Source organism: Rhodamnia argentea, chromosome 4 (assembly GCF_020921035.1).
Source record: "Rhodamnia argentea isolate NSW1041297 chromosome 4, ASM2092103v1, whole genome shotgun sequence".
NCBI lineage: Eukaryota > Viridiplantae > Streptophyta > Magnoliopsida > Myrtales > Myrtaceae > Rhodamnia > Rhodamnia argentea.
In genome coordinates, this window is record NC_063153.1 from 5,002,535 (window position 1) to 5,013,766 (window position 11,232).

Consider the following 11,232-nt stretch of genomic DNA (forward strand, 5'->3'; position numbering starts at 1 on the left):
GTGGAAGAACAGTGAGTCGAAAGCTGGTTTGCCCCCCAAAAAAAGGGAGATCCTAAAGGCTACAAAGAATAAGGGAGGAATGGGAGTGAGTAAAAAAAATCAGAATCCACGGGAATCGGACCGGACCGTACTCAATTAGCTGGTTTTGGGTGGTTCGCACCGGGTACTAGTCTAGTTCCCGATTTCAATTTGCTCGAACCAGCGGGTACCGGTCCAATTTTGGGTTCTAAGTGGGAAACACCCATCAGACCAACCGGACTGGACCTATTTATATAATATAGATATATTCATTTAATGCAAGCTATCTCTCTCAAATTCTAAATCACGTGACTTATAGGCCCAGTTAACCTAAATCACGTGACTTATATGGACCCACCGGGGAACCGGACAGGACCGATGGTTTGATTCTCGGGATGGGTCTATGGAACAAGCGGGTACTTCACGGTTCCCATATTGCAGAATTGGTCCCTAATGGGCGGTTCTCGATTCTAAAGTGAGAACTGCCCATCAGGAATCAATCGCCCCTAGTAAACAGATTTGGAAAAAGATACCCCACATCAAAATAAATACCCTTGAAAAAGATAAATTAATTTTTGTATCGGCTAATGAATCTTATGTTAACTAAATAAAACAACGTGCAAACATCCACAGAAACTTTATTATTCCAGGGCTACCGCTCAGGACATGGCCCTTGAAGAATCATCCTTTGAAATACAAAATAAATATTCTTCCTATGTAATCTATGAATGGAATATAGATGGTGTTTCCGAATACAATATCCTCAATATACTACACCAAATGACCATGGTTTCCAATGCTTATAGAACACAACGAGATGTTTCGGATCCCGCAACAGCATACCTTTTTGTCGTTGGTTTTATTGGACAATTAAAAGGATGGTGGGATAATCATCTTACTGACGAACAGGAAAATCAAATTTTGAATGCTTATCGAGCAGATAAATACGGGCAAACTAGTAAAGATGAAAATGGTCATGACATCCAAGATGCTGTTAGTATGCTCATTTTCTCTATCTCATAACATTTCATAGGTGACCCTTCTCCTAGTAGAATCACATAATACAAAGATACCTTCCTAAGAAGAGCAATAGTTAGGTCAGATTGCGATTAGAACAAATCCGTTACAAAATTAGAGAAGAGTACAGTGGCCAAATTCGTTATCAATTTTCTCTCGTGGAGGAATGATCTCATTTGTTCGAAAACAAGCATTGCATATGTATAATACAATTAAATTACGGCGGCAGCTTAAAGAACAACAATCAATTGTACAAAGAAAGACATCTGATTCTTGTACCCCAACATGATTCTTCTTACAATGAACCAAAGACTACATCTTGTAAGGGTAATTGTCCTCCAGAACAAGAAACACAAAAAAGGAAGCCTTCTAGAATTATAACTTTAAACCACGTTTCGATTAACCTAGACAAAAATCAAGACGAAAAAGCAATAACGATATCATTCAATTCACATTCTCCACTATTTTCAAACAAAAAATTAGCAATAGTTTGGATAATTTCTAACTTTCAAGGAAATTTATTAAATCAGAAATTCCGTTTATGCTTTGATTGTAAATCAGCAAAAGAGATTTTACAAAGATGTTTTAAATACTGCATCAAAACAAATTTTTGCATGGCACTAATCCATTTTATCAGTATTTGATTTTGATATCGTGTTTATAAGTAATTCTTCAAATTCATTGCCAAATTTCTTTACAAGTGAATTCTTGCCATGCCAACAAAATCGTAAGAATTGACAAAGGAAAACCCAACTTCACATCATCAGAAAAACCCTCAACCAAATCATAAATCCAATATCATGGAAACAAATTCTTGATGAAGAATCATCAGAACCCATCATCCCACCAGAATTAACCTAATTGTCACCCAAGTCACACTCCTGCTTCTCGTTCACACCTTACAAAACCAAAGCAGAAGCCATCATCTCAGCCAATTAACCAAAATGATCCAGCCCACATCACCCATTCCATTACAACCATTCTCCAATTCATTTTACCATTCAAATGGGGTTCATCTCCTCACGCTAGCAAAACATTTCTACCCAGAACAATCACTAAACTCCTATATCTCCCCTATATTTACTTACTGGGATTACCAACAAGCGTGGTGGTCTGCACTTTTCTGCCAAAACAATAATTTTCGCCATTGTTGGCTCTTCTATTTCAAACCAATCAGCAAAATTAACCACTTTCCCAATTGGTTTAACTAGTGGGAGGACCATGTTGGTCCCATTATTGAAATTTTGCTGCCAGAAATCAAAAAGAGTTGCAAACTTCTTGACTCAAACTTTATACCAACAGAGCAAGAATCTTGCTTTCCAAACCTTGTTCAATTTTCCAATTAATTTTGGAATCTCATGAGTATCAACTAGGAAGTTGGACTATTACTTTCCTCCTTAGAGCCATGACATTCCAAACCTGATCCGAAGGTTCAAAACCAAGTGGGGGTATAATTTCAATTTCGCCAAAAATGCATATGAAGACACTGTCCTGGCTTGGCTAAACCAACATAACACTCAAATTTAGCCTCTCCAGATTGCGCAAACATAAGCAGTGCTTCATTTTTCCAGCAAAACTCTTTGGTCACTGCGCAACTTGATGTTGTGCAATCACAAGACAAATACGTCACAATCATGGCGCAATTGCTACCAGGGCTGAAAGGTTTCAAAAGCACCTCCAGTCAATCACATCATAGTGGAGATATCAATGAGGACAGGTGCTATGGAATCAATCGCTTAGAAGATGATAAATAAAATAAGAATAATATCAGCAGGAATCAGAATAATATCAGCAGCGTTTTGCCACCACCGAAAGGAAGCAACAATTAGAGCATGTCAGTTGATTGTAGCAGCACGAGCGACGAATTGTACACGGATGACCGCCGACAGACATGGTAGTCATTCTTCCTATCAAATGACGCTCTCACTCATAGGGCAAAACTTACATTAGGGAGAGTTTACATTTGTGTGTGTGAGAGTCCGTATCCCTTCCCTATGCACTTGTATCCTCGGTAAATTTCCCATTTCCAATCATGTGTGATCTTTTCATCATTTCATTTTGTGAACCTTTATCAGTTTTATATCGGGGAAATTATCCAAAAAGTAATAAACATATTACATTTTTGCCAACTTAATTCTAAACCTTTTAAGTTTGCTAATTGAGTTTCAAACATTTTCAAGTTTTGCCAATTGAGTTGATTCAGCCAATTTTGGTTGGAAATCGTTAACATGGACATCGGCTATTCTACGTGGCATGATCGATGTTGACATGGACAAATTTTTATTAATATTTTAATATTTTTTCAATTTATTAATTTATCTTTTATTCTTCTTTTTTAAATTCTTTTCTTTGTTTTCTTCTTACAATGGCTGGGCTCGAGGGCTATGATGCCGATAGCAACCCTCACCTACGGCCATTGAGGCGTCGTGGCCCTTGTCGGCCACTTTAAGTAAAAATAAAGAAAAGAAAAAATTAAAAAGTAAATAAAAAAATTTGAAAATATATTAACATAGTATTAAACATTGTCCACGTCGGAACCGATTGTGTCGCATAGGACAACTAACCTCCACATCAATGATTTTTAGGCCAAAAATTGATCGGATAAACTCAGTTGGCAAAACATGAAAATGTGTAGATTCGATTGACAAAATTAAAAAATTTAGTAGTGAATTAGCAAAAATGCAATAGTTTTTGAACTTTTTGAATAATTTTCTCATTTAATATCAGAGCTACCACCTATATGATTGGTTTTGTAATTTGCTTTTGTTATCTTGTATATCATTTCCGGTTTTTTTTCCATAACTTTAATTACTTTGATTTTTGAATTCCCTGGTTGCACTTTACTTTCTTTCTTGAGACAGAACACTTCAGACCCGCCATTACGAAGTCACTTTTTGAAAACTGTGACATTTTCATATATGGTTACCTGAGAACTTTTTTATACAATTTTTAAAATATAAGTGGCTCAGTTATTGCCTAGAAAGCATGGACATGCTCTAGGAGCCCTTGTGTCGTGTCGGATGCATGTTAGACACGAACACCGTCCGGTATTCTTCAACAGGTGACCAACATGTAGTCAATAGGTGTTAGACATCCGACATGTGGTCAGCGCTTTGAACACACCAATAACAAGCGAGTCCGGCATCCCGACACATCATTTCAATACGCAAGGATCAATTTCAAATATTTTCAATATATTATGGGTCAAAAGGTAAATATATATAAATATATATAAATATATATATATATATATATATATATATATATATGCTTAAGTCGTATACTTAGACACTTTAAATTAATTTACCTAGCCAACCCAAAATTAATATGCCCGATCAACCCCGGAAAAATCTAATTGTGAATTCCTAACAAAACAAGAAGAAGAAGAAGAAGAAGAAGAAGAAGTTCAATGCCAATATTTTTATATATCAACGTGTCGGAATTCTCTATTTTTTGAGAAATGATGCATCCGTGCGTCGTGTCGTGTCGTGTCGCGTGTCTTTTGTCGGTGTTAGTGCTGCTTAGGTTATTGCACGATTAAAGATGAAAAATTTGTCAGATTTCGAAATTGACTATTGAATCAGAAAAAAAGAAGAAGAAAAAGTAAAGGTAAAATCCAGATTGAGAATAGAGAGGGACAACGAGAAGGAAAACATCTTTTTAACTCTTGAACTTCAAAAGTGTGAATTTAACCATTTTTGGTAGGATTGTTGGGGTGTGGTTCATACTCCTCTGCGAGAGGAAATCACGTGGGTCTCACTCCATGTTGAATGGGTGAGGGTCTGGAGGAATCACCCCGATGGGGGTCTCAAGGGAGTAGCACTCCCTAGACATCAGAGCGCTTTTACGATTTAAGCTCGTAATTTTTCATTAGCAATTTGGACTTGGACTCATAAATATCTACTGCTATATGTACTCTATTTCGCTTGTAACTGAGTGATGTAATGAGAGGTACGAGTTGCTAATATAGTAGAATCGTCTGTTGGACGTAACCCTAGTTCAAGGGTGAACCGAGATAAAATTTAATGTCTCAATTTTTTCTCTTTCTCTTTCTCGTTTCTCTTACTTCGCTGCGATTGTGCACTGATCCTAATAAGGATCACATTCCCTGCCAAATGTACAAGTTACAACACGACTACGACTAAATCACCATGATAACACGACTATAGTTGTACCAGTCAGACGCTGATTTCCTACATATGAAAAGAGTTCTTGACTAGACCCCTTTTACAAGTGTGGTGACACTTCAGCTTCCAATATCGGATTTGTCTGACAAAACTCGGAGACCATCGTACCCAAGAGTCAACTTATGTTGCGCTGCTGTCTGCCACCAATTACACAACCCAACTCTGGTCCTCTTTGTTCTGGTTATCACGCAGAACTCAAAACCAGGAATGAAGCATGGTCCACACTTGCAAACACTTCCTCTTTCTTTCGTCTTGACTCACGTGAATGCCAGATGTTGCAGAGTTTGCTTGCAGGCGAGACTTTCTGGTCCACCGCAGGTAGAGGATTCTCTGCAAGTTGGGCGGCTTCACAGAGAAACTAACGTTCAATCTCCGTTTATTTCGCAAAAAATAAATAATTCGGACAACAATTTCATTAGAATAATTGCTTATATCTTTTGAAATAATTGGTCAATGAAAAACATTTTCATTAGCGAACAATTCATGCATGTACATTTTCGTGACATATAAAACATTTTTCGTTCATTCAATTCTATAAGTAATATAAGCGATTATTCTTAAGAAGATATTTTTCAAATAATTCATTCTTTGCTAAACAAACAACCCTCATAGTTAGAAAGTGTTGGATTATAAAATATCGATTGTGGAAAAAATTGGTAGTTAGTTTATTAGTGTAAGAGAAGGCCTTACTTTTTGAGCTAGCTTTTGGAGTGAGAAAGACTAAAAATCATCCAATACTGATATTAGATCCTAGGTTATAATGAATTGGACCAATAGACATTATAGGAGAGTGACATGATGATAAAGTTATGAGTTACACGCATGTTTTTTTAACCTTGAGGTCTGGAATTGACCAATAGAGGCTAGGGAATAACACTAAATGGGAGAAGCAAGCTTATCAGGTTTAAAATTATTCACCTATAATCATTACACTCCGAATGAATTGACATGATATTTCCCAATCAATTAAGGATGCATTACTTTATGCTAAAAGGACAAGAAAACGTACATTGAAAGTTTTAAATATCATTTGAATTTCTTCGTTCAAAAGAGTCATAATGCGCAGATTGAAAGATCTAAGCCAAACGAAAAGTAAATCAAATTAGATGAATCTCATTTTAGATCATATCTTACCCTAGTATGAAAAAAGTGCGAGTCCCATAGACTTAGAATGTCATGTCAGGGGTTGGGATGTACAGAAATTTTCCCATCGAATGTAAAGAAAATGGACCCTACTCACTTTTTTCGAATGGGCAATGTCGGTCGTCCCTTGAACGATGATGGGCGTAAAGTGACACAACCTTCGGCACAAAAAGCTGGGGCTTTCTTTTCTGTCAACGTAAATGAAGCTAGAAAGTGAAGAGGAATCTTCTTCCATCCTGTCCATCTTTGCCATGATTGTTTGCTCTGCTCGAGTGGATCCTCTCAAGTTAGTCCATCCTGGACCATTCTCAGTGCAAGCAAGGGCATGACACGTGGCGCACAAAACATCGGATGCTCACCATCTTTTGACTGTAGTTTGCCCGATTCATGTGTATGGAACGATATGCGGGTATATGTAGTGATTAATTAGCTTAAAAGATTTGAATAATGCGCATCATCAGGGGAAAAAATAACAAATCTGCCTCTATATTTCACACAGAATAAATAGAAGAAATAGGAACAACAACATTATAGTAAATGCCAGCCATTAAAGAGAAATAAATAAATGAGGATCTCTTATTTTGGTATGTTTTTATTGTAATAGGATATTCTCTTTATAGTCAAATAAGGAAGAGAATTAATAAGAATCAATCAACCATATAGAGCCGTTACAAATTGATTGTATTGATTGCGGTCATAATTACCATTAAAGCCGTTACAAATAATTGCTTCGATAATGCAAAAACCGTTGAAATAACCAACAATCCCTCACGCATTTTGTTGACACCTGAATTTTTTTAGTCGGTTTTCCTTTAGTTTTATTTTCCAAAATTCATTAAAAATTCACAAAAAAAAAATAAAAATTATAAAATCAACATTGGAAGCCTTGGCCAAGCTTAAGGAACCAATTTGGAACAAAAAATAATTTTTCATATTTTTCACTTTTTTTTAATATTTTCGGAAAATAAGAAAATACTTGAAAAATCATAAAAAATACTTTTCGAGGTCACAAAAATACAGAAAAATGTCCAATATTTCTCTTTTAATTCCCTTTCTATATTGATCTCAAGAAAAATTGAAAATTGAGTTCAATTTTAGGTGTTTCTTCACAATGCCTAAGGTTGAATTTGCACAAAAAATACCAATTGAGTCTTTTTATTTGTAATTTTTGCACATTTTAAGTCTAGACATTCAATTGTGGTCCCTTTGAACTTCAATTTGATCAATTGCACCCTAAATTGCGCGAATTGCACAAATTAGGCAAAATCCCCAAATTATTTGCAATTAAGTCCCTCAACTTTGCAATTTTTGAAATTACTTTCAATTGAGCAATTTTCTATACACAATTGGATCACCCCTGGGGTTTTAACACATTCTGAATCTATTGGCATAGGTCTCATAGTCCAATTTTATCAATTAGACGTCCAATTGAGTTTTTCCCCAATTTGCCGATTTAGAAAAATTTGGGGTTTTCATATAAATTGATGGGAAATTTTGGGCAAAAACACATTTCTAGATAATATCTAGGCCCCTGAGTCCAATTTTGAGGTTTAATTGCAAAAATTCCCAGCCAAATTTGTTTAATTTTGAAAATTGCGTGAAGTTTACCGTCGAATCCGGTTCGAGCCCGGTCGACCGCCGGTCGGACCGACCGGACCGGTCCGGAATAGTGCATCGTCTTCCTCGGAACACCCGCGCACATGAACAGTACCTGGATGAATTTCAATGAACAAATTGGCCATGCAATCGATGATAATTGTGTCAATTAACCTGGGCGTTTTGTTCCTCGGGTAAATATGCGTCGATTAAGCCAAACTCCGAGGACAATGGCCGCCGGAAGAGCTCCGGCGAGCCGGTCAAAGCTGCGGCAACGTGAAAAAGTCAACAATCTGCAAACCCAGCTCAATTCGCGTGCAATTGGCGTTGCCGGATTGCCAAACGGAGCTGGACGGAATCCTATTCCGTTCCGGTCTCCGTCCAACTCACTTCGCACGCTTGGGCACGTGCGAAGTGAGTCGGTGAATCATCACCGTGCGCGCCCAAAATTCAAAATGCGAGTATAAATAGCAAAGGGAGAATTCTAGAGGGGGGGATGATTCGCTCGCACAACCAACGGAAAAGAGAGAGAAAGAGAGAGCGAGTAGTGAGAGAAGTGCTAGAGAGCCTCACCGTAGCTCGCCGGAGCTTGTTCCGCAAATCGGTTGTCCGGCCAATCCAGGCCACTCCAAGCCGTGAAACCACTTCCCGGAGCTCGCTCGAAGATCAAGGAAGCGATCGCTTCACCCGAATCAGCTTGAGACATCCAGAATCGGTAAGTCGACTTCAAAAGCTTCATTACGCACATCTATGGCATCACACTCACTTTGCACGATTATTGAAATTAGCATGTGCGTTTCCATCCTTGAACCTCTCTGACCATGATCGCATCCTTTTTCTGCATTGATTTCGCCCGAGTCACCTGAATCAAACCTCCAACATTCCGCGGTTCGGCCGATCTTCGGCCAGGCAAATCTGGCAACTCCGGGCTCGATCGGAGCCCGAGGTGAGTATCCTCAACTCGATTTATGGATGTATGAAGCTTGGATTTGATTGTTATGCTCTGTATTTCGCGATTGATATTCAGAATGCCGTGACTGTGCGTAGCTCGATTCCTATGATTTAGCCGTTGAAATTGTTTGATCTTAGAGTATGTTAATCTGGATGTAAAAACAAGTAGATTGGCGTTGGTTTGAGGTTGATCGGCCGAGGTTTCACCGTTGGATCTCGCCGGGAAACCTCGGCCGTTCGTCGCGTCGTCGAGAGGTTGAAGACGACGATGCTTACGTGTCGAGGTCAACAAGTCGGCGTCCCTAGGTGTCGTTCGGTGATAGGTCCGAGTTCATGCTTTGAGGTGGCTTGGTCGTTGGCGCGAATGGTCCCGATCGGCTTTGATCCAACGGTGGGGAAAATTAGATAGGTTTAATTTCGGGCCGTTGGATCCATTTTTTTTTTGGTGTTTTTTAGATATTTTGTATATAAGATAGAAATAAAAAATGAAGAAACGTCGTCGTCTAGGTCATTAAGAAGGCGACGTCGTTCGGAGTAAAGGGGCCAAATGCGTCGTCGTTTTGTTCTTCGTATGGAATGGATGGCCGAGATTGAGTCCAGTTTAGATCCCGGCCGTCCGTACTCATAGTTGATTCGGCGTCGTTTTAGCGAGACAGAACGAACGGCCGAGATTAGATCTAGGTTAGATCGTGGCCGTCCGTGCTTTTAATTGGTACTACGTCGTTTTAGTCCGAGTAGGACGAACGGCTTAGATTAGATTTTAGTTCGGATCGTGGCCGTTTATTTCAATACCCGAAGCGGCGTCGTTTTTGAGTACGAAGGCTAGAACGTCGCCGTTTTGTCCAGAGAAGGAGTCGACGGCTGAGATTGATCCAGGAGTTGATCTCGGCCGTCCGTTCTATTTTAGTATATTCGAATATTAGGAATAGATATTAGAAAATCGAAAATAAATAGAAAATGCATATGCGGTGTCGTTTTGGTGTTGTAGGCGGGTTTGTGAGCGGTCGGACCGGGTTGACCGGTCGTTGACCGGGTTGACCCGGTCCGCTTTAATAATAAAAAATAATAAAAAATAAAAAGAAATTTCCAAAAAAAATCCAAAAAAAATTGTAAAAATACTTAGAAAATTCATAAAAATTCCCGGATTTTCATAAAAAATTTTCTAAAATTTGTAGATCGATTCGGGACTCATAAAGTCTGGATCGAAAATTTTTGAGACTTCGAGGGTCGATTAATTTCGATCCGGAAAATTTCCAATATTTTTTAAAAATAAATAAAAATTCCAAAAAATAGAAAAAATTAGAAAAATTCAAGAAAATCACAAAAAATGAGAAATGGCCACATTCAACTGGCCAAATCGAAATTTTGTGATTTTCGGTCCCGAACCCCAAAAAATGACCATTCTACCCTTACGGGCCATTCGCCCCAAATTTTTACCAAATCACCCCGATACCCAAAATTGATTTTTGTGTGGGCCGATAGGGCCATTTTAGACATATCAAACCTTGATTGATTGATTTGATTGCTTGTAATGATTTTGATTGTGCATTATTTTTTCTTGATTGTGATTGATTAGGATAGAAAAATCCCATCCGTATGAATACTTAGATTTTTTAGGACCTACCTCATCTTATATCGCATCCGCATGAAATCTTAGGTTAGAAAAACAATCAACATCGGTAACCGAAAGGGCGTCAAATATGAAACTTGGCGTAACCAAATCCCCGGACCCAAAATCTACGGTTTTCGCGGAACCGAACGGTTTCTCCCGACCGCTCGGTAAGGTTTTCCGATCGTACCTTCCAATAAATCGATCGGTGGCGACTCCAAATTGCATGTACATCTCGCACATGCCACCCGACCACACAAGGTCAATTTCGATATTTGAAAAATTTTACCCAACATCGCGATTCGAGTAATGGGTCTTGGGAGAGACTCGCGATCCCCCATATATATGCCCTATAAAAGGAGGGGATCGGCTCGTTAGCCCTATTCCACCCCGGGGAATGAGGAAATTTCCGGGAGGGTCGCGACAGATTGGCGACTCACTGGGGAATACTTTAAGAGGATTTAAGCCGATAAAAATGCTGATTGTTTTCTAACCTCGTTTTCTCGAGATGCTCTTGAAGATGAGGTACGTCCACTAACAAAAAAGTGTTAAATGTTGATGCAGATGGGAGTTATAAGGGGTGGCGTCCGTGCTAACCATTTTTGATGCGAGATATGGAGTTTTGGATTGTTTGTTTATTTATGCAAATTTTGAAGCGGTGTTTTGAATATAAATTGTGGTGCATGTCTTGCATATTTCGAGGATCACGAC